The 25,116-nt window shown below is 41.6% G+C and overlaps 1 protein-coding gene across 7 annotated transcripts in view; it reads left to right on the plus strand.

The window, feature by feature from the left end:
- The first annotated feature begins 308 nt into the window (after positions 1–308).
- The window catches only part of dlgap4b (discs, large (Drosophila) homolog-associated protein 4b), an 82,357-nt gene continuing 57,549 nt past the window's right edge, over positions 309–25,116 (plus strand). For 2 of the 7 annotated variants that reach the window (XM_058054326.1, XM_058054324.1), the window contains exons 1-3: positions 317–377; positions 598–935; positions 23,078–23,131. The gene's annotated coding sequence lies outside the window, so the exon portion shown is untranslated. Of the gene's footprint in view, positions 378–593; positions 936–16,658; positions 16,737–23,077; positions 23,132–25,116 lie in introns of those variants that run through there. The other 5 variants (XM_058054330.1, XM_058054325.1, XM_058054328.1 and 2 more) reach the window with 5 other exon arrangements.

Raw genomic sequence — 25,116 nt, forward strand, 5'->3', positions numbered from 1 at the left:
ATTTGTATTGTATATTTCTTAGCTACCTATTGAGTGTTAAGTTCCCGTGTGACGATTTTAGCGTTCTTTGTAAGATGACACCATGATTCAGACATGGAGTCATGACGTCCTGCGATTGTGAGGTTATTCATGGCTCATGATTGGTTCCTGTCAAATAAAGCGCTACCTGGTCCTCTCGGACTCGTGCACGCCACAATATGTCATTTTATGATTTGGACATGCATACTTATTGATGTTCGAATCTGTTTATCTCTGTAGATTTAGTGGGTGTGGCTTAAAAACCTGTGCAGTTTACACACCGGAAGTGACAGTAATCAATGGGACGTTTCTGCTGTGAGCTAATGAACGTTAGCCACCTAGCATTCCTGAAGTAGAAGGTTTGTTTGTGATACAGCTTTAAATCATCAATAACGCAGAGGTAGTATGAATTGAGATCGCTTATTTAGCTCATATGAATAACCAAACACTATTTTTATTTCATTAGAAAGAAAAACAGGAAATGAATCAGCATAGCATGATTTAGGCTTGAACCGGAAATGGCACCAAATACAATTTTGGTTAAAGGTCTCTCTATCCGCTCTCTCTCCCTCTGTATAGTTACTTATTAGGCAGCAGCAGCATCCACGGAGGCAGACGGAGGCAGCGTTCCTCTCCTATCTTCTCCTCTCGTCCCCTCTCTCCTTCCGAAAGGAGACACATTTACCTCTCCGTCTCCGTTGAGGTCGCCCATGGAGGACGGGTACCTTTGCGGAGCGTCGCTCTCGAATCTTCCCTCTCGCAAACTCAGCGGACGAGCGGAGGACAAATGCCGGTTTTGTCCCTAAAAGCGGTCGCCGTTCATCGCCGTGCCAGCGGGTCTTGGACTCGACCTCCGGGGAACTTATTTGCGGTACGAGGATAAAAACTGCTTGGACCTGAGGACCCTTAAAGCCGAGGTAAAACTGTTGTTACGTTCAAGTGCAAATAATCCCAGGGGAAAACGGTACGTTCAAGTGCCTGTCACTGAGGAATAAGAAAGATAATAACGTATTGAATGACAACATTGTGATAATATTTTAATATTTAGACTCTTTCGTCATGTAAGCAAAAATATCCACACTATGATGTACTGTGGTTTAGTAAAACTACAAAATATTGCTAGCTAACATATTGCTACTTTGATGAATACCTAATATTGGGGTTGGTTTGCACCCTGCAACAATATAAGAAAGAAAATAATAATAATAACAACATCAAAATATGTTTTAATGATACAGGCAGATGTGCATTTTTAATTATATGGGGATTAGTCTCGTAGTACACAGTATGTATATAGTATGATATCTAATCATCACACAATATTGCACTAAAAATGATCCATTCTTCATTATAAATTATATTTATTTGCGTTCCTTATGAACTTACAGTTGTTTGCAATCATCAAAAAAACCCCAAGCTATTAGATTATTATTCTTCTATATTAGAAGTTGATTAATTTTTAAATATAATTACAGTTTACAGTGGAGGTGGAATGATTTCTTATGTCTTCTTATCCTAGTTATCCTAGTCCCAGTACAGCACTTCATTCATAAAGATGCTTCGGATTCTGAAGGTTCTGCTGACATCAGAACCCCCAAGTTCTTTTTGAAGTACTTTTAGAGTTTTACAGTTCTTCTGACGTCTACTGTACAGTAGAGTACTGTACAGTATGTATCTGAAAAGAAGCCCCAGTGTAAAAGAGAATTGTTGTGGTCATCAAGGAGAGGAAGAAGAATGCTTTGTATTGATTGACGCCTCTCTAAATAGCCGTGGGACCAGCTGGACTCGTCACCTAGATTGGCGTACCGATGATGACAATCAGGAGTGACATCTGTTGTATCGCCCGTGTCAACATTATGCCCAGTGATAGGTGAATAATTCAGTAAAACATGCGATGTTGCATGTGTTACAAATAAAAAATGGCTGCCTTGTGCCAACTGGAGCGTCCCGATATTTAGCCCAAGAGAAGAGGGAGAGGGTATTTTCAGATTACAAACTGTCAGACCGCAACTTCGGGCCATAAATAATACACTAAATCAATTTAATTACAGCGGTTGTCGGACACGTAGAAGGAAAATAAGGTGTCGTCATCTTCAACAGTGGAGTATCTGTCATTCCATCGAAGTAAATGTGAATTTAGGTCTTGCTTCCATTCTAGCGCAGCTTTTGGAGTGACCTGAAAAAGCAGGCTGTGTTAGTGGCCTCAATTTGCTTACCAAAAAAAGGAAGGGAAAAAAAATAATAGGTTATGCTTACTCATAGCCATTTAAGTCCATCTTGCCTCTCTTGTTCTCACTCGCTCATCCATTTCACACTCTCTCTCTCTCTCTCTCCTTCTCTCTCTCTCTCTCTCTCCTCTCGGTCCTGCCACTATGCACTCACTCAGACTGTGTCTCATCACATCTCGTCACTCCAAGCAGCACTCTGCCCTCAACTGCTCGTCTTTCTTGCATGCACACAAAGATGCACCGAGGCCCACAGCCATGTCTAGCTGCACCTCTCATACCGCATGCATGTACAGGTCATAAAAATAGGTCATAAATGCTTCTTTGGCACTGACTTTGTGGCTCATTTCCTACTTTGGGAGCCTTTCCTTGTCCGGGATAGTCTAAGAATGGAGTAATGAACAGTTGGGATGCTCCAGTAGATCAGCCACCCATCAGTATGGGCTGATTTTTCTTGAAAAGTATGGTGGTTTTTTTAGGCTCCTGGTGCAGCAACAGTCAGTCAAATGTCAACTAACGTAAGGCATGGAAGACTAAGCAAATCACCTGAAAAATAATTGAATTGTGGAACTTGATGACCAGCTTTTCTCACTCATGGAAGACACCAACTCACTTGGAGCGCTTCTAGTGCGACCTGGAAGTCCTGCGTGAAAAGCTTCATGAGACAATGTACATATAAGTGTAGTTAGAATGTTGTATTCTTATGTTAAACAATGCCAAACTTTCAGATAATTAAGTTTGTGCATTTGGAAGTGAGCCCTAAAAGGGCGCAAAATGCTCGGTTTCAAAAGGCGTGGAAAAACTGTTCCTTTGTGATGTCACAGAGGGGGAGACTTCCTTATATATAAACTCTTTTCCCTCCCCTAAGCACTGCCCCGCTGTTTACTTGCTAACAATGCCTCAAAAGGGAACGCCATATTTGTTTCCAATTCCTAAAGACGCCAGCATCAGGCACAAGTGGATGAGGTTCCTGATTCCCTACCACATTCCCAACATTACATTTCACACTGGACTGTTTAATGAACATGGGCCACTATGCAGCTGGACTAGCTGAGTCAGAAGGGCAAGCAGTAGGTATCAGCGTCCTAACTGTGTTTATTTTGTGTAAGTCATGGAGCAAAAGCGCTTGTAGCATCTGTGTAGCGTCTGTGTAGCATTATAGCATAGTGGAAGCAGGCTTGCTAATAGCGTTGCCCTCCACAATTAGTGATTGACTTTCTTACACACTGGTAGTCCCGCAAAACACATTACATGTTACCGATGCTGTAGAAAACCTAACGCTAAAATACTAAAGCTACTTACCATTAAGAGATATGCACTCTGCAGTGTGACCAACCACAGCAGAGTGGGCGTGCCTGGAGGCGGGCCATGGATAGAATACATTAAAACAGACTGTTTTCGCGGGAGCCATGAAATCCGAAGAAATACAGCTGAATAGGTACAGATTCTGGAAGAACTAGAAGGCTTTTTGTGCTGTTTATTGTGTGGAGCTGCTCTATAGGAGTTCACAACTCAATATAAAGGGCAGAGCATAATAGGTCCCTTTAAAGAAGGTGTCTCATCCTCTGTGTTTCACAAGTGATACTGTATATGTTGCCTTGAAAAAGAAGTCAAATATGCTGTATGGTTACTTTTTCCTGATCGTATAGCCAATAGCAGGAATGCAGCCCTAATCTTTTATTTCTATCTGTGGCCTGATGAGGTTAGAAGGAAGCTCCATTCCACAGGGGCGTGGACAAAGTACGGGGTAGTCCCGTATTAAATATCTGCAGCATGAACACACTGTATAGCAACACAAACAGACATCTATATTTAAACCTCCTCGCCGGAGATGTCGTCATCCCTCGCGTTGGAGCGTCGTGTCTGTCGGAGAAACCAAATTTTCATAGAGCCTTTTTTCCATGGTGCGTTCTCTGAGCTTTTTATAGACCTAGATCACAGCTCCTTGGTATTCTCGACTGGTGCGTCTAGCTTCAGGTGAAGGGTGTTTGCTCACTGATTTGATAACACTACTTTTTATTAACATTCCGAGGCGGCTGCTGTGTATCAGCGGCAATGCCGGGAAAGAAACAGACAATAACGCTGCTCCGTTCTGTTCAGCGGTTTGCAGTTACCAAAAAAAAAAAAAAGGATGCGGGACAACATGAAAATTCTAATAAGATCGATGGGATCACAGATACAGTACAGCGGATTATGTGAAGTAAAGTATGAATGCGGCCTTGATAATAATATCATTCAAATGAAGTCATGTCATAATTCTGTGTGTAGTTTTAGAAAATGATTTATTCTCTTCAGCTCTTGGCGAGGATTCAAACTCTGTGTCGTGTATATATATAACTTTATATATATATAATAACAGGCAACGCTGCAAACGCTGCAAATGACGTCGTATAGCGGCCTGTCACGATTCGGCGAATCGGAGCGCCACGATGCGGCCATCCGATATATGCCAGGGAAATTTCATGGAAATGCATTGGAACGGGACTGGAGATTTTGTCCGAAATAGGCGAAATCCGTTATAAAAAAATCCGATATATGCAATGAATTTTTATTGGAAATGCATTACAGAAAAATCGGTTCTTTTTTATCTGTCCGTTGTGAGCGAATTTCCGATATATCCGAGTCCGATATATCCGAGGTTTACTGTACTAAGAAGCCAGATTATTGTTGGCTATGCGTTGATTTGGAATGATTTTGACAGACAAAATATTCTGTTCTACGTTATACTGATGATATAACAACACATATTGATTGAAAAGTGAAGATAGTTGTGGTGGAAATATGTGTCCTTGAGGTATTTCTGTGCACTCGCCACACGGTTTTTGTCAAGTTGAGCTTTACCCCCCCCTCTTTCTATCTACATCAGCTTGCCTCGCCGCTGCATCCTAACAACAAGGCTGTTCCACACCGTGGCCTGCATTAGGATGCAGAACACTCTTCAACGTTTTCCTCATTGATCTTAATCCTTCCCTTCTTCACGATGAACGATGGCTTCAGGAACGAGCCCCCTTGTCCGTGGCATGCAGCAGGCCCATTGCTTTACATAATGATGAGACCACGGCTCGGATGAGAAGATGTTTCTCAATGAGGGGAGATCAAGATGTCAGTTGCTCAATCATTATGTTCCAGGCAGAGGCCCGTGCAGAGGTTAAGATAAGGTCCGTTTCAATCAGGAAGGCAAACTCCAGCTACAAAGCCCAAGTACATAGTTTTTCCACTTCAAGATTTGGCTTTCAGTGATAGGGTTGATGGGATTTGCTGAATGAAAAGATAGCACTGGTTCAGATTATATTATACTATATTACTAGATTAGTTTGGAACATTTTTTTTGCTAGAAAAGGCATATTTTAGGCCAGTGGTTTGAATTTTTTGGGGACAGGAATGTTTTTGGGCCCCCTTGATTTGAAATACTACAGTAAACCTCAGATATATCGGATTTAATTGTTCCCACTGGTTTTGTCCGATATAAGCGAAATCCGTTATATGCGTATACCGGAAAATGTCAGTTTTACGCATATATCGGATTTATATCCGGTATATGCGTAAATGGGATTTTATCCGTTATAAAAAGGCACTTCCTTGACTATGTTTCCAATGTACCTGGACGCGCAGGCAACGCTGCAAACGCTGCAAATGACGTCGTCTAGAGGCCTGTCACGATTCGGCGAATCGGAGCACCACGACGCGGCCATCCGATATATGCCAGGGAAATTTCATGGAAATGCATTGGAACGGGACTGGAGATTTTGTCCGAAATAGGCGAAATCCGTTATAAAAAATCCGATATATGCAATGAATTTTTATTGGAAATGCATTACAGAAAAATCGGTTCTTTTTTAACTGTCCGTTGTGAGCGAATTTCCGATATATCCGAGTCCGATATATCCGAGGTTTACTGTATTGAGAAACTGATAATACTATGTATTTATGTAGTATATATTTGTATTTGTACTGTACAGACTGAACAACAAGAATATGCAAAGTACAGGCATATTCAAATGTTGGATTGCATGCTGTACGATTACGTCATACATGTTGGCAGGTCTGCACTAACATTACCCCCATGACAGTTCACCGCGACCCCCGGGGGGGCCTGCCCCATTTGATTAGCACTAATTTAGGCAATTATAAGCTTGAATTTGTATTTACTAATAATATCCCGTAGTCAAGCATAAAACAGCTGATCTTGTATATGTTTTTTAAAACCATGAAAGAGTGAGGGAACAATATTCGAATCTCAATGTAGCGAGGGACGACTGTAATCCCATTTTGTAGAAGTCGTTGCTCCTGAAAAAAAACCTGATTGAGATTGGTTCTGTGCAAAGTAGTACTAGCACTAACAACTCCAGTGAGACTCACCATTCCCCCGCCAGGGTGAAAAATGAAATAATTAGGCAAGAGGAGGCCCACCTCTATTTTAAATTTGAATCTTCTTTCTCTCTTCTTCTTTTACACAAATCACACATACATAACAGTCGTAGTGTGCTGGGATGAATGGACTCTATTAGCTTTTAGTGTATCGTTCTCGCTTCCCACATCGTAATGTGCAGGCATGAAGCAACTACAGTCGTCCTTTGACACTTTGTCTTTGGAATTCCTTCAGTCTTAAACTCCTAGTTTGTTTTGGTCCTGTGACCCTACTGAGGACGCTAGTGAGGACCCGAGTGAGGACCCTTGTGAGGACCCTAGTAAGGATAAGTGGCTTGCGAAACACATTTAAAGAACACACACACATATCCAACAATGGAAGCCTTTGGTGAAATGCTTGAAATATCCCTCTGTGATCAATGAAATACATTTAAATACATTTCTTTCCAGCTTCCGAGCAATAAGTGCAATATGCGTGCATGTTCAGAGAGAGAACAGCTGGCGTCATAATCATTAGCGTGTATAGCTTTTATTCCCAGCATGTAGGAAATGACAAACATGTTTTTGTCACAGACTATTTCCACATGTAACGTGTGCCGCTGGGAGATACGAGGCCTCTCTGTGTCGATACAACAGGACGGTTTTCTCTCCTCTGATAGTGAATCGACTGATACAGTAATACAGTATTCTCTGTGGTGTAAATTGGTAGCCCTGAGAAGTATCCTGCATACCAATGACAACAAAAGATCGGTGACAATTAGGGTTACGCCAACATACAACCCCCCCGTCCATGTCTCAGAAATGACTGATCATATGTTTACTTTGTGTGTTTATGATAAATAATAATTAAAAAGTGTTAAGATTAATAAAGATAAACAAATACATACATTAAAAATAAATATGGGGTAAAAAAAAACAGACGAAACGTATTGGTGCTGATAATTATCGGCCCAATGTCAGCATAAAAATACAGTATCAAATACAGTTGATATCGGTATTCGATTTTTTTCCCGATCATGAAAAACACTATTTTAATGCTGTATACAACTGGCAAATGTAATGTTACACATATTGGTATCGGAATCTTAGAGTTGGACAATATTGGCCTATTGGTTTTCGGCAAAAAAGCCAATATCGGACATGGCTAATAATGTATAAATAAATACAGGATAAAAACTAAGCACTGACTTAATTAAATTACTAAATAGACCAGGGTTGGGTTGGGAAAATCAGTACTTTTGAAACTGTGTGGTGCTTAAAAACATGTCCAAAAACAGGGTTAAGGTACGTAGGGTTAGGGTTGGGGTTAGGGCTAGGGTTAGGGTTAGGGTTTTGTGACATGCAAATTGAACAGAATAGTTAGCATTTTAGTCGTCCCTGGTAATATTATGGTGAGGATTTCATATTTTTAAGTTCCCACAATGTTTTCATTTAGATTTTACGATAAATTGTTTTCCATTCTCCACTCGAACGACAGCTAGTTACCAAATGCCAAAAAAGGTGGCAGCTCTGTATTTTTGGGTTTTTTCCTGAACGTTTTTCTTAGTAATAACAACAACTGGATGAGTCCCACTTCCAGGCATTATGAACTGCCTAGCGTTACCTTAGGTTTTCCAATATTTCCAACGCACAGACAATATCCTTGTAGAAACACATCGTATATTAAACCTCAGTGGCTTGATAGATCATAGATCAAGACACACACAAACATTTAACATTGATTAAATGTAGTCCTTATTGGAACAATATCCATTATTATACATAATCTCATGCTGTATAACATTTTTATTTAATGGCCATGGCCTGATTTCATTCATAGTATATGCTGGCTTAAAGGCATATCATGTGATCATAAGCATAAGCATCCAAGCAGCATGTGGCCCACATAAGATAATGTCATTACACAGAAGATTAAAATGAACATTTGTTTATATAGAAACAAAATGACTTGGGGGGGGGGGCTAAGTATCGACTGCCACTGTAGTCATGTACTCCCCATCATACAGTGGAAAGTATGGTGGAAAGGTATTACTGGTGACACTTGACTTTCGGAAGGGGAGAACATTGGAACCATGGAAGCTTTAAGGACACAGTTTGACTTGCGTGTCTTCATTGTCCACTCATTGACCAATAACTACTAATTTATGGAAATATAATATGTGGGAACACCCACACTGGCGCAGTACCATCCCTCCATCCCCTGGATATCTACTGTTCTGTGTTTATTCTGGGGGTGTCATTATCCTATCATGTCGTTTTTTGGTTTGATAGTCATTAGGTGCATAGTTGGTGAGTGTTGATAAGGTGTCTTTATGAAACGCATCAGTCATCCTCTGTCATGTTCGCTATGCATTTAAGCTTCAATTTGTAATGATTATTCCATTAGAAGCATGCCACATTAAATTCATGAACCGTGTCGGCTATAATGTTGGATTTAGATGAGTAAATGTTGTGGGTCAGAGAGGCAGTAGGTCCACTCGTTGACATTGAAAGTAGCGGTAAGAGCATCCACACGCCTCAGTCGCCAAAAGCCCCCCAACAGCCAACAAATGTGCTGTAAAAAACGTTTGACCTTCTTAGCAGTATTATGGTCTGCCTTGTTCTGGCTCGTTCGTTGGTCACATTCCCGATGTGCCATGCATATTTAAAAGCAAACCACTTGACCTTATCCAAGGTACAGAAAGAAGGAAGTACTCCCTGACATCCCCTCAGCCAAGTACTTTATGTGCTTTCCCGCTAGATGTTTTTGGAAAGTCACCTATATGTGATTTAGGACAGTCCTTGATGTTCTAAAGTGACAGAGCAAATCTAGGTCCCGCGTTTCCTCATGCTTTAAAAATAGGCCAAACGCCGACCTCATTGCCTGCACTGCTGTCAGGCCGAATGGGAGTGGCGGCGGACGGGAGAGGAGGGGAGGAGACCAATGAATGGTCAGAAGGAATCTTTTCTTTCTCCGGGAGACAAAGCAGGATTTTGTTGCTTCGGCTGTGAATCTGCTGCACGTTTATAGCATATTCATTTTGATGATTTGCACAAATTGGAACAGAAATGAAGGCACAGAGGTGAGCGAAGCTGGGCGATATATCGATATTTTAAAAAATATCGATATTTCTGTTAAGCGTGATACCAAAAACAGGCATATCGATATAGATATATCGATATGAACGCCCGTGTGCAAGCTAGTTCCGACAGCTCCGTGTCATCTGTGGCGTTTTTATTGTTTAATAGTGCTTTATTTATGACTTCCTTATTGTTTTGGGCCATACCGACGCCTTAAGCAAGTGTCATCATATTACGCTTGTAACTTGCGCCATTGTTGTCATTGAGCATGTCTTAGCAGCTGTTAGCATCCCTTCGCTACGTCCAATGATCGGTTATCCCTACGGAAATATGGATTTGAGAGGCTGCATAGAGGGAGTGAACGATGAAAAAGACGCTATAAAGGTCTTCAAAGACGGTATCAACCATGTTTATCGTCTGTCGCCATGGGGAACATGAGATGGAAGCGCTAACACGCTAACCCGGCTGCAGAGACTATCGTAAATGCAGCACAATTGCACTGAACATTCAACAGTATATTTCCCTTTTTCTATATTTATTTAAGAAAGAGAATATACTATTTTATTTAGCCACTATTTTCTATACTATACTAAAAAAGTAGCGATAAATATCATAATATCGATATTCTACCTAAATATATGGGGATATGAGTTTTGGTCCGTATCGCCCAGCACTAAGATACACAGGCAAATATAATAAAGTCATATTTGTGGGGAAGCGGTTACCTTTCCAGTAATTTACAATCTGAGTGAAAGCCTGTCCCACTTTGGGAATCCATTAAATGTGGATTATTTGTAAGTGGAATATTTTGGCAAAGTGCTATGAGGTCAGCTCATGTCTATTTTTGTCTGACTTTATTCTTTTTTTTTCCCCATAACTACGATAATTGGGACATTTTTGTGAAAAATGGATGCCTCTTACCCAATGTCAGCTGGGATAGGCTCCAGCATACCCCTGAAACCCTACTAAGGATAATAAGCACAGACCTTCTCCAACACAGGAAAATATTTATCTGTACATGATACAGTATTTAACGAAAACTAGGGGAAAAAAGTAAATTCCATAACAACAAAAGAGACCCTTAAATCATCCCAGCTCCCAGCGGGATTTCTGCAACAGGATTAAGCAAATTGCTGTGACAGCCTGACATTTGAACCCTTGGGTAGCAAGCTAGCTGGTGGAGTTAGGCCGCTGATAGTCGATAGCGATGATGAGGCCCTGACAGCGCCCGTTGGTATTATTGTAAATGTTTGTCCCGCAACCAACGGCATCCCTGCAAGAGCTTGGTCATGGTTTTTATACGAGGAAGGCAGATTTAAGAGGGATTGGCGGCTAATCCTCCAGGGGTTGCGGTGAGATAACAGCTGACTTTAGTTAAAGCACCAATGCCCTACACTTGTTGGAGAAACCTGCGATGCGTTCTTTAAATGCAACTCGCTTGATCTGATCGTGGAAAGGAATCGGCGAGTACATTCAAGCTGCTATTGCAACCCGTGAGAAAAACTCAGCATGTCTATTTTTTTACACTTTAACTGGTGAACAACTTTACTTTGTCAAGCATTGGCAGAGTGGGTAATCATTTAATGTGGAAGATTACCGGAGAGACACTTGTAGTTGTATGTACAGTGGATGCTTAAATATTTATGGTGCAACAGAATGCTTTGGGAAGTGCTTTCCATCTCTCTGAGGTGATTGGGAGGCAACTGGGAGGAGAAATCACACTGGTACTTCAGGGCATTTTGGACTAAAGGACAAAAAGGACGATCCAGACTATTCCTAACACAGATTGTTTATTACAGATCCCCATTAGTCCTCACTGCAGTGAAGACTATTCTTCCTGGGGTCTAAAAAAATTACATTTCCAACTTCAAACATAATACAATAAAAACAGGAATTACAATGAAATATAACTAAATCTAAACAAAAATGATCTGAGATGTATTGGAATACAACCATTAAAATTATTGAAGCCAACCAGAACCAGAACAAAGTCATTACTCTCGGCAAATCGGGGAAGCAATTATTCAGGAAGGCCTTTTATCAAGATTTTGAAGCATCTGCATACTGTACCACATGAAAATAAGACAATGGGCTACATTCACAGTAGAAATGCATGGCTGTGGAATAAGTGGGTAGTCGGCCTACGTGTTCCAGAATACGACAATGCTTCGCTGTTGTGCACAAACAACAAACACCGTCACAACTGGAGTTTAGACTGGACCCGAGTTGAGCATGGCAATGTTAGAAAAGAAGCTGGACTAAATGTATATCTTTATTATACTGCCGTCATTTCCGGTGTATCGGTTTTAAGCCACACCCACTAAACTTAGAGAGCAAATCAGATTTGTACATATATGAGCTGCATAAAATGACATTACTCATTACTCAATATAACAGTAATCTTACAAATAATGCTAAAATCATCACACAGTAACTTAACACTCAAAGGGTAGCTAAGAAATATACAAGACAAGTACCAATACACATTTAAAATAGCTGTTTTGTCATTTTAACTTCTTCCCATAATGCATTGCTCTCAGCACACCAGTTCATGGAATTCATTTCTTACCTTTGGCTTTCTGTATTTTTATAGGAAAAATGATTTGTTTTGGTGTGAGTTGACCTTCCGGAACGAATTAATGATGCTAACCAAGGCTCCAATGTATATTTGGTTCAACTTGGATGTCACAAAATTGTTTTTGGACAACCTGTGTTTTTCTTTTTTTGAAGTACCAATTCGAAAGAGTACTGCACCATTTCAAAAGTGGATAATATGTAAACAATACCCAACTTTAATGTGGAGTATAATACTGCAGCATCCTAATAGTAACCTAATATTAGATTGACATTTCTTGCAGTGTATCCTATCAAAGTAAAATGACACAGCAGTGACAAAATGATGAGCAGGTACTAAAAATACCTGTTTTTTTTTGCCAGTTGAAAGTCTGAATAGCTACCATGCACACTTTTTTTTAAGGCCTAGCCCTAGTGGAAAATAGCTGGACTGATAGCTCTTTAAAATAGCCATTTGTCTAATGAGGCAGTCATCTTTCACCTCCCTGCATGTACCAACACAGCGTACCAGCTGCAGCTCCAGTAGCCAGCACCTTCAGCACCTTCAGCACCTTCAGCACCTTCAGCACCTTCAGCACCTTCAGCACCTTCAGCACCTTCAGGTCACAGGGAGGTCACAGCGAGGCTTATTCATCTCATTGCAAAAGTTGCCGAGTGCAGCGCTAATCCTGTGAGTCAACTCCATTCAGCTCATACGGAAGCGTCATTATATGGTGACATAGCATGTTAGCGTCAGATCGTTGCGGTAAACAGGATGTTTGCCAGTATTTCTTGGTATGTGTAGCTTAGTTACCAGCAGGATGGAGTTGAAGTAATAATGTGACGCATAGGTCACCTCTAGCGTTTATTACGGAGACAGGAAACTCATATCGTCTTCCAGTTCCGTGCTATTTGTTTATGAAGTGTCTCACATTGATTTACTGCAAACATTTACTATGCACATACAATTGGACAAGAGTATTACTTATACTTACTTATGTAATGCATGCAAATCACCATTTCTTGAATCAAGTGCACCGAGCGTATAAACGGCTCAATAACTCGGCAAACGAGGACGCACGCTTTGTCTGTCGCGTGCAGCTGTGTACCAGCCGTGTTGTCATTAGCATGTGAGCTCATTAGCATGTTGCTACCTTTTACCCTGCTCCATGGCTTCACCATGTTGGCATTTTAATGACAGGATCTGCGATGACTTGATTTGAAGAAAAATTGACAATAGAGCTGATTTTACCGACATAAAGAGACAGTAATTATAATTCAATAATAAATACGCCGTGTAATCACGAGTGCATAACCGTTGAATCAATATTTTTCCGCGTGTTTACTATATATTTTAAAAGGATGTGCAGCCTAGCGTTGAAGCAGATGGCAAAATAGTGTACTTGTATGTATTAATGCTAAGTTTTGTTGGTTTTTTTTTTCCTGTACCATCTGGTTTTGAATAACAAGTGTGGTCCAATTGAGTGTAAATGATACACTACAGCGGTTGACATCCAGATGCTCTCTCCTCATGGTGGCATTTAGAGGACGCGAGCAGCAACGCTCGCCGCTCAAAGAGGCCCTCCAAAGATTCGTATTTATGCTGGGATGTTACACATCCACATACATTTTCATTCAAAGCCCGCAGAAACTTGCATGGCCCTAATTTTGACAGGCAGCTGTGATTATCTCTGCCTACGGCTGCGTGAGTGACGCATTGCAGGCCTGATTGCATCTTCGCTCCGTGGCTGAAAGCCAGAAAAATTAGCTTGTGAAGGAACATTTCTTGTGTATATCTGAAAGTCATCGAGATACCCCGACGACAAGATTATATTGTTTCATTGAGCATGCAAAATGCGTGCTGATTTCCATGAAAAAGTACGATATCGGCATAAGCTGATGCTTACTTTACATCCGCCGATCCGCTCCGCCCCCATTGCTGCATTCAGGGACCGTCTACCGCTCACAACGCCAAACAAACATGTCTGTCGTGTCGGTCTTACCTGTGTGTTTTGTACGAGTGCGAAGTTTGAGTTATCGAGGCTTGCGATGCAATCGAGTGGCGGCTAATGTAGCGCCAGTCGGAGGTCTAATGGGTGCCAAACACGGGAGCTGACGAACGGCTGTGACCAGCCACACCGGCGAGGGACAGACCCACATCCACAGCGAATTGGGCGAGTCTCCCACAGTTTAGATTGGCTGTCATATGTGGAGGGAATATGGGGACGTCAAAGTAGCACGGAGGGGGACGATCTGCTCTGGATGTGAACGCATCGTATGGGTCACATTATTGAGCTATCGTAATGATAACGAGGATACAAATATGGTTTTATTCAGCGCCTCTGATAGGAACCGGAATGTAAAACTATTTGCAGTGAAAGTCTTTATTGATGTGATGTTTGCAAAATACACAATGTACACATTTTCTGCTACATATATAATATTTATACAGTCCAGGAACTTTGGAACTCCAATGAAAAAGTTTAGTGTCCGCTCTAACTCGTGCATGAATTAGCATGGGAAGCGCCTTCAACTTGTAGCTGCAAAGCCAGAACCTAGGCTGTAGTCATAGGACCAAATTACGCCATATATCAAATAAATCATATTTATGACTTCCTTATTGTTTTTGTGCCATACCGACCCCTTAAACAAGTGTGCAACTATGGGCGTTCATCTAATTACGCTTGTAGCTTGCGCCATTGTTGCCATTGAGCATCTGTTAGCAACTGTTAGCATCCCTTCGCTACATCCAATGATCGGATATCCCCGCGGAAATATGGATTTGAGAGGGAGTGAACGGCGAAAATGACGCTATAAAGGTCTTCAAAGACGGTATCAACCATGTTTACCGTATGTCGTCATGGGGAACGTGAGACGGAAGCGCTAACGGCGCTAACCCGGCGGCAGAGACTACCGTGAACGCAGCACTATTGCACTGAACATTCGACTGTATATTTCACTTTTCTATATTTATTTTAAAAAGAGAATATACAATTTTATTTCAGTCGCTATTTTTCTATACTATACAAAAAATATCAATATATATCATAATATCGATATTCATTCATTCATTCATTTTCTACCGCTTTTCCTCACGAGGGTCGCGGGGGGTGCTGGAGCCTATCCCACCTGTCTTCAGGCGTAAGGCGGGGTACACCCCAGCCAATCACAGGGCACATATAGACAAACAACCATTCACACTCACATTCATACCTATGGACAATTTGGAGTGGCTAATTAACCTAGCATGTTTTTGGAATGTGGGAGGAAACCGGAGTACCCGGAGAAAACCCACGCATGCACGGGGAGAACATGCAAACTCCACATAGAGATGCCCAAGGGTGGGATTGAACCCTGGTCTCCTAGCTGTGAGGTCTGTGCGCTAACCCCTAGACCACCGTGCCGCCCATAATATCGATATTCTACCTAAATATATGGGGATATGAGTTATGGTCGGTATCGCCCAGCACTAAGATACACAGGCAAATATAATAAAGTCATATTTGTGGGGAAGCGGTTACCTTTCCGGTAATTTACAATCCGAGTGAGAGCCTGTCCCACTTTGGGAATCCATTAAATGTGGATCATGTGGTGACGAACGCCATGTGGTGTCCAATCATCACGTTTGAAGTTCACCTCAACGTGGAATTTCGACTCCATTGTCAGGTTTTGTTTTGTCTTGTCAAAAGTTGGTTTCAGATATTTCGATTTCACTTTGTAGCTGCGTAGAGACTACTCTTACCCAAACAAGTCGTGTCGTACCTTTTTGTTTTTGCTGTGCGTCCCTCCTCCATCCTTCACTTCGCCGGATTGCCGTCGCCATGGCAATTTCTATAGTTCTCTTTAGCAAGGTCACCTTCAAAAGAGAACTAAAAGTCAGCCACTGAAATGAGGAGCATCCCTGACACTTTGTTCCGTTTTCCGAGAAGGAAAAGATGATGCGTGTGTGCGTGTTTGGATAGGAGGCAAAGCGATGCCAAATGAGATGAAAGAGGAGCATAGAAAGCAGAAGGAGAGCAAGGCACGGGGGAGGGGTGGATAATAAACAGCACTGGCTGCTGCTCGGATGAAGAAAAGCTAAATGTCCAGAACATGTGAAGCTACCGCACGCCGTCACGCCGCATCGTTTCACTCGCATCCGCCAAGTCCGACTACATCCATCCTTCTCTGTTCACTTCAGACACTTTAACTCCTCCTGGCCGCCGTCATTGGCCGCCGTCCTGGCCGCCGTCAAGCCCGGTCTGATGGCGGTAGCTTTCTTTGGGCCGCATCAATATTTTAGCGCTCTACTCCTGTGGTGGTGGTGGTGGTGGTGGGGGGGGGCACACGGCCCACTCAGAACCCAGGGGGAGGTGCTGATGGAGAGGGCTTGCGGGAGGAAGACGAGCTGTGTACAGACAGTCACGAGGGACGGAAGGACAGTTATTGAGTCGGAGGGATGGGGTCGCGGAAGCACTGAAACGGGGGCCGGGATATGATGGCGAAAAGGACAATGAAGGGATCGTACGCGGGGTAAGTAAAAGATAGCTTGGTGTTTTATGTGTGAATTTATTGGCGGGAACGGTAAATGTCAATATTCATATTCGGCATACGTGGTAGACACTCACCGAGGTAGAGCAGCGCTAATAAACTGTTGCTACGGCTACAGCTGTCATCACAATCTGGGATAATTGGGGGCGACCTCATGACAAAGAGGGTCCGGAGCAAGCAAAGACGATAAAGAAATATTGTTTGCTCTAATATTGAACTAAAAGTGAGAATGAAAACGACGTGTCATCCACATCATTCAAACTTGTCCTACCTGGTGTTGTGTTTTTTGTACGTTTGTCACACTTAAATGTTTCAGATCATCAACGGCAACGCAGCTGAACACAACATGCATTTTTTTTATTTAAATTTTTTTATTATTAAGGGAGAAAAAAAACTCAAAAAATCAGTTTGGAAAAGGTTATAAAGTCATTTCTAAGGCTTTGGGACTCCAGCAAACCACAGTGAGAGCCATTATCCACAAATGGTGAGTGGTAAACCTTCCCAGGTGTAGCTGTCCAACCAAAATGACCCCAAGAGCGCAGCAATGACTCATCCAAGAGGTCACAAAAGACCCCACAACAACAGTTAAGGTCAGTTAAGGTCAGGGTTCATGACTCCACCATAAGAAAAACACTGGGCAAAAATTGCCTTCACTATTAAACAAAAATGTGACATGTGACGGTCTGGGTCTGTTTTGGTGCTTCGGGACCTGTAAGTCCAACTCCGAATGGCTGAAGAAAAACCAAATGAAGACTTTGGATTGGCCTAGTCCAAGTCCTGACCGCTTCATGCTGGAAAACCCCCCCAATTTGGCAAAGATGAGTGGGCCAAAATTCCTCTACTGCTTTCTAGTACGTTATCACAAACGCTTGATTGCAGTTGTTGCTGCCCAGGATGGCCCAACCAGTTGTTAGCTTTGGGGGGGGGGTCACTTTCTCACACAGGGCCATGAAGGTTTTGGATGTTTTTTTCTCCCTTAATAATAAAAAGCTGAATATTAAAACTGGCTTTGGTATGCACGTTTGAACAGATGAATTTAGAGTCTGGATATGAAGATGGGGAGTGAGTCAATATTTCGGATGTCAGATGGTAATGAGTTCCAGAGGCCGGGAAAGCGGCTGAAAGCTCTGCCCCCCCGGCCCCCCGTGGTGCCGAGGCAGGCAAAGGGCACGGTCAGGTGGGTGGAGGACCGTGTTGGAAACCAGGAAAAATACCCAAGAAATGAAAGGTTGTGCTCCCTAATCCTGTTTTTAAAAGTCATTGAAGATGGATGTTAATCATTCCACCGTGGAAAAACAATAACTCATCGGAAGGTCGTAGTTAAAGGGACTGGATGCAAGTCTCTAAAAAAAAATTCAATTTTGAATATAAGTATATACATAAGTATGAATGAGGGCAGCACGGTGGTGGAATGGTTAGCTTGTAGGCCACACAGATCGGGAACGTGGGTTTTATGTTAGTATGTTCTCCCTGTGCATGCATGGGTTTTCTCCGGGTACTCCGATTTCCTCCCACATTCCAAAAACATGCTACGCTAATTAGCCACTCCAAATTTTCCATAGGTATGAATGTGAGTGTGAATGGTTGTTTGTCTATATGTGGATTGGCTGGCCACCAGTCCAGGGTGTACCCCGCCTCCTGCATGAGGACTGCTGGGATAGGCTCCAGCATTCCCGAGAAAATTGAATGGTTGGATGTGATGAATGGGATTTACTCTTGTATGGATTAAGTACCCTTTACTATGTTTCTTTATTTAAAAAATGTCTTGTATGTCCTATCAGTGTAACACTAAATTTAGGATGACATTGGTGTAAACACGATGTAACGCCGTGTTAAGTGTGCCAGGGCAAAAACTTTTAGGAGGCAAAAAGTGGAGCAAGAAGTAGAGCGGGGAAAAGTGGCACAGATAGCAAAGCTGAACTAAAGCAAGTGTCTGGCAGCATTCCTCCGGAGTCAGCGTCAGCTGCCCGGAATGATGACCGGGAAGATATCTGTACACGATAAGGATGTGCAATTACAGGCTCTTCCCACGGACACAATAAGACGATGCTGCGTGATGCCTGACCTGGAGGTGATGTGCTCCAGGAATCTTCAGTGCTTTCCCAAAGACGGTGTCCTTTCATATCACGTTAAGGTGCTTGGCGTGATTGGAAGTCTCACCGACGCCGTGACCCAACGTCCTGGCTCTCAGTGATAGGTTACCATCACCGCTAGGATGGAGAAAGAAAGCTAATGGCTTAATTCCTGCACATCCAAACTGGATTATAGTGGGTGGAAATGATGGCTGTGTTTGGGCGTTTACTGCAGTATTCACTCTAGCTGTATGACATTTATACTTTATGCAAAATACTGTATACTTTGCATAATAGGGGATAACAGTCTATGTGTCCTGAGATAACCAAACAGTCGCTTTTCACAGGACGTCATTTGTGAAAAGCCTTCTTTCCGACCCACCCGTTGTTAGAGGAACCCACCCAGGTTATTCATTTGTAAATAAGAAAACAAAAAAACAGGCTTCGCTACACATCGTAAAATAAATCCTGGGGCTCTGTCATCAATCCATCAGTCAACCAGCTGTTATATGAGCTGTATTATTTTTATAAATAGCAATAACTGTAGGATTGTGTGAAAACAGGCAAATAACAACATTGACGTGAACCCAGTGGTATCCGCAAACCGATAATGATGAAAAAGAAAGAAATCTAGTTTTAAATTTCATTTCTGTCTGGAGCGGCTCCCCTGGGTTTCACTTCAAACAGTCCCAAAGAAGAGTGTCATTAAGTGAATTTCACAACACAAAAACATTGCCCTTTCCAGGATCAATGCCGTATTGACAGAACTGAGCCTTGCTTGGCTTTACACACCACACTGGCTCAATGAATCATATACAAAAGTATACATCGGAAAGTACAGCGTAGAAAATACACATGATGTTCTGGTACGGATTGCAGCTCAAGTGAATGTACGCGAGGACTATGACTCGTCACTCGTCACGGGTCAACGTGATTGGTCAAGTTCTTTGCAGTGTTTGTTGGAATGGTGCAACATTGATGCACAATGAAGATGTTCCTTTTGGCACCAAACCTCGGTTGCTTCTTGGCGGAACTGAAAGCTTGACAGCAGCAGACTTTAGCTTCCTAAGAGACGAAATAGACATGAGACTGATGCTATGGTAATGGTAATGGTAATGGTAATGGTAATGGTAATGGTAATGGTAATGGTAATGGTAATGGTTTTATTTCATTAGAACATGCATCAGATTCCAATTGAGTGCATCCCATAATCAGTTCCCAGTTCCACATGTCCAAAAGGAGTAGGAAGATCAATCAGTAACTGTTACATTTGTTCACTTCCTGCTTTCCATAATACAGTTTAAGGTTTGTTTTTTTTTTTTTTAAATAATGTACCTCGTACCGAAGTACTGGGTGATATGAGCATCCAATGCCATAATGTGTACCATAGTGCGTGTCAATATAGTGATATATATAGCACATCATGACTGGTTCAAGACTCTTCATCCTTGTATTTAGCACATTTATTTTATTTATTAATTTATTTTATTAATTTCTATTAATTTTTTTAAGTTTTTTTTAAATGTTTTGAATTTTTTTGAATTTTTAAATTTTTTTGTTTTTTGTCACGTACCGAATTACGAGGTGATCTGAGCATCCAATGCCATAATGGGTACCATAGTAAGTGTCAATATAGTGATATATATAGCACATCATGACTCGTTCAAGACTCTTCATCCTTGTATTTAGCACATTTATTTTATTTATTAATTTATTTTATTAATTTCTATTAATTTTTTTTAGTTTTTTTTAAATGTTTTGAATTTTTTTTTTATTTTTTAAATTTTTTGTTTTTGGTCACGTACCGAATTACGAGGTGATATGAGCATCCAATGCCATAATGTGTACCATAGTGCGTGTCAATATAGTGATATATATAGCACATCATGACTGGTTCAAGACTCTTCATCCTTGGATTTAGCAAACATCAACTGCTTGTATTGTTTCTTGAATTGGCTCATCGTTGTGCATTGTTTGATTTCCTTACTCAATCCATTCCATAGTTTGATTCCACATACTGAAATGCTATGGCTAGCATAACGTAGTCCTAGCATAGAAGTGTTTCAAATGTACTTCTTCCCTGAGATCATATTTCTCCTCTCTTGTAGAGAAGTATTGGATGACATTTTTAGCTAATTGCTTATTTTTAGCCTTATGCATTATTTTAGCTGTTTGAAGATTAAAAAATCCTAACAGTAAATCTGTGCTGTTTATTTGAACCAAACTGTTCAAATTTGTCTCAATGCTTTGTTGATTTTGGTCTTGTTGATTACGCTGGCGGTACAATACCGCTCCAGTAAATTAAGCCTCGTTATTGCTTCACTGTCTTGGTAACACACACTTCCCATGATGGCAGCAGGCAACCAATTAGACTTTAGGCTGCAGCGGCGTCCCAGGGGATGGCTTGTTTCCGTTGATGTGTTGAAACTAACATTGATTTGGGGAACGGAGGTGACTGGACACTTTCGTCTTCTGTCTCTGGTGGGCGTGTCTCCTCAGTCACAATCGGGGTTGTTGTTGTGGTTGTTGATGGGCGTGGCCGGTGAATGACCGTGCTGAATAACAACATTGTTTGTCTGTCTGGGGTGAAAACATCTTGTTAGTGGCCTTTGGAATGAGACAACCTTGGGGGAGATGTTAGGACGATTGGTGGCAGTTCAACGTAATTGGACTCTTACACACTGAATCCCAGTCTGTTTCAACCACACAAGTGACTTCTCACATGGATGAAGACCAACATGAAACTGAGGGGACGAGAGGCTGAGCATTTAGTTGGAAACCTCTTGGGTCGGGTTTCTCTTATCAAGCCGAGGTCTGATCTCAGATCAGTAGCGCACATTCAGGTTCCGTCACAGCAAAACATTAACATTCTAGATCCCACGTTAGAGCCTACGTACTTCTTTCTAGCTCTTGGAATTGTCAAAAGACCTGAGTATTTTGTTCTGAGTACTGAGTATCTGGACGGATCATAAGGTACAACTAGGCCAACCAAATCGGAAGGTCCCAACCCATGTATTATTTTACAGGCAAGTATCAGAACCTTAAAGTTGCATCTTAAATGAACTGGGACCCAGTTGGCTAGTACTGGAGAAATATGCTGGAATTTACGCGTCCTCGTGCGGAGTCGTGCCGCAGCATTTTTGTACTAACTGCAGGCGTTTAAAAGGAGACATTGGAAGACCAGAAAACAGAACATTACAGTAATCAAGGCGAGACGTGACAAATGCATGGACCAGGGTCTTAGTGATGTTGCCAGGATGAAAACAGGCAGTTATGGTAGCATGCTAACCGTGCTTTTGAAAGGATGGAGTCGAAGCCGATATCGCACCGAGAGTCACTTTGAGTCACTTTGAGTCACTTTTATCAAAAGTCCAATGTTGTCCTCAAGCAGGCCACTCTTGTTTAGCTCGGCCAATCAGCAACTTCCCGGTTTTGTACAGGACATATTCATAAAAATATTGAATGATAAGTTAGATGGAATATTCTGGGCACTAGGCATCACTCTACCGTCACATACGATAAAGACTGAAAATTTTGGTTTCTTATTTTCCCCCACTCCGTTTGAAACCCTTTCTTAAGTTTCCAACTTTTTAACTCTTTAGCATGCTAGCATTCATGGCGGTCGGTTGCTTGTGTCCATGTGATCTCATAGCAATGTGGTGTAAACAAAGGTGACTATAGGGTGTTATTTCATGTCTACACAGCTTTAATTATTGTAAAAAATAATGTTTTCTTTGCTGTAATTATGACAATATTCCATTTTTTATCGTGGAATCCTACTTTAACAATTCACTGCCGTCTTTGTAACAAACAAACCAGCCAAATAAAGTTGTAAAACACAGAGCCTACAAGCCTTGGCGGCTGTGATAAAAGGCCTTTGTTGTTTTTCTTCTACCTTTGTTTGCCATATCTAAAAGTTATATAAGCGCTGAAAAAAAAATCAGTCAGTTAACAATCTGCCTTGCTACCTACCCGGAGAAGGAAAATGGCACACTCCGATCCGTGTTTTGTCATGAAAACGTTATCGGTGCTGAAGTACAGTTGGCCTATCTCGAGGCGGTAATTGATTTTTTGATCTTCGTACAAACGAAGATGACATCAAACACTTTTTATCAAGACAATAGGACATTTAGAGGAAATGAAAAAGACTAAACTATAAAAAGTGTACAAAAGCAGTAGAGAAAGGATGACTAGTTACTGTATGAATATTAATGAATAATTACTCTAGATGATTTTGTTTGTGTGTTGCAGGATTTATTCCTCGTGGACGTAGCTCTTCTCTGACCTGGGCAGCCGACTAATAAGGTACAGCGTGTTGGCACTTTTGGGAAGCGTTGGGTCTACATTGTTATTCTTTTCTTCACATTTCCACTGCGAATGGGGCCGTGCAAATTGGAGTGTGGGTGGCAGGATATGAGAAACGGTGAGGATGATTAGTTCACTGACCACAGGGAGAAGGCTCATCTTGACCTTGTCTTGTGTAGATTGAACTAGCAGGGAACCTAAAGGCGTTTCCAGTCATCGCCACGAATATATCGGGATGTTCAAATCAAACGCTGGCACTTGGGCTAAGAAATCTCTCAGGACTTTTATGCACAAGGACTGATCACAAATAAAAAGTCAGCATATCTGATGATAAATATTTTGAGTTGAAGATAGCACAGTACTTGGGTGAAAGGGCGGTGTGGCCTGGAGAGGACCAAGTGCAAGAACATGGCTTGCAGTGTTCGACATCGTGAGTGTCCTCTGTGTTCTGTCCTGAGGAACAACAGCGGATTTCCATTCTGGGTGTGCTTGAACCATCGTTTGGTTTCAATTTGTTTACATTTCATTTCCAGGTTCTCCATCCAGTTGATTCATTTGTAAAATGCCATCAAATGGAAGTACAGTGGAATCTTCATTAGTGTCATTAACATGTTCCAGAAGGTCCAACTCAAACATTTTGAAAACGGCCATACTGCTTTTTGCAGATTGTCCTTTAAGTTCTGTCTATCATGGTATGTGGTTCGTTCTTTTATTTCCTTTCCTTCACACCCATTTCCCCCCCAAAGTGTGCGGATGTGAGTGTGTGTCCACTTTGTGCACTTTGTCCACTTTGTGTATTGCATTAACATGCTTTAATCCTCCGCATGGCTTATTGGACACAAATCCCTCCCAAAGCTTTTAAAGCTCCTGCTGTTTTATTTCTGTCGCTACCTTCACGTTCCAACTTAAAACCACATGGTCACTGAATGCCACACAAATAGTTGGTCAACTCGGGGGTCAGTTCGGAAACACCTATTTTCATATTTCATACAAAAAAATGGCTCTATTTTTGGTTCAGGAAATTATTTTAGATAGCGTTGGAATATTCTTAACTGTCAATCGAAAAGTTAACCACTGCTAAGATGATGTAACACCCAACTGTAAACCCTAAACACCCTCAACTGATTGCATCACTTTTGACTTTTTACATCCTTGATGGCCACAAAAGTGGAAAAGATTGTTAATATTAAAAAGTAAAAATTATGCTTGGCAGTCAGGAAAGTAAACGACTCCACTTCTTCTCTCGTTATTCTCTCATGCTTCTTTTGGATTTGGAAAAAAAAAACCAAAAAGCACAGAATTAATCCGTTGATGCTTTTTGAACTGCTGTCTCACATTTAGCGATGCATTTATGAACATATTTCTGCTGTAAATTCCCGTCTAAAACGACACAATCTCGTGGGCGTCTGACTTGACGGGTCAACTGGTGGACACGCCCACTGACTGGAACGCCATTAAAGCAGGACAGGAATTCATTATTTGAATCAGGACGGGGGAACTACGACGCTTGGCAGAAGTCTGCACTCTCTCAGTAAGCTTTTTAGGTTAGGAATGGAATATTTTCATAGTTAGACGATATTAGAGCGCGCTGAACATGAACTAGCACCCCTACAGTCGCCTTTGCACTTTTATTACCCAATATATAGACATAATAAGACTAAATGAGACATTTAAGACATAACTAAAACTTTGTTATAAATGCATTCTCTAGTGGTGCCGAGTGGCGGGAGGACAGGAAGTGACATTAGGGATTCAGAGTTCAGTTTCAACTTGGCAATAGCAGTTTGTCCCTGTTGTGAGGTCGATCAAAGAAGCAATCGACGATCAAGTACCTTTACTGTCATCGAGTGACCATTGTAGAATACTGCATATCGTTTACTGATGAAATTTGCTTCATTCAGCCATTTTTAGCATTGAAAATGCATAATTTAGGCATGCTTCCATAGGCATATATTTCGACCATGAAACCAGCTTGATTTATTCAT

This window comes from Doryrhamphus excisus, chromosome 18 (assembly GCF_030265055.1).
Source record: "Doryrhamphus excisus isolate RoL2022-K1 chromosome 18, RoL_Dexc_1.0, whole genome shotgun sequence".
In the NCBI taxonomy this organism is placed as follows: domain Eukaryota; kingdom Metazoa; phylum Chordata; class Actinopteri; order Syngnathiformes; family Syngnathidae; genus Doryrhamphus; species Doryrhamphus excisus.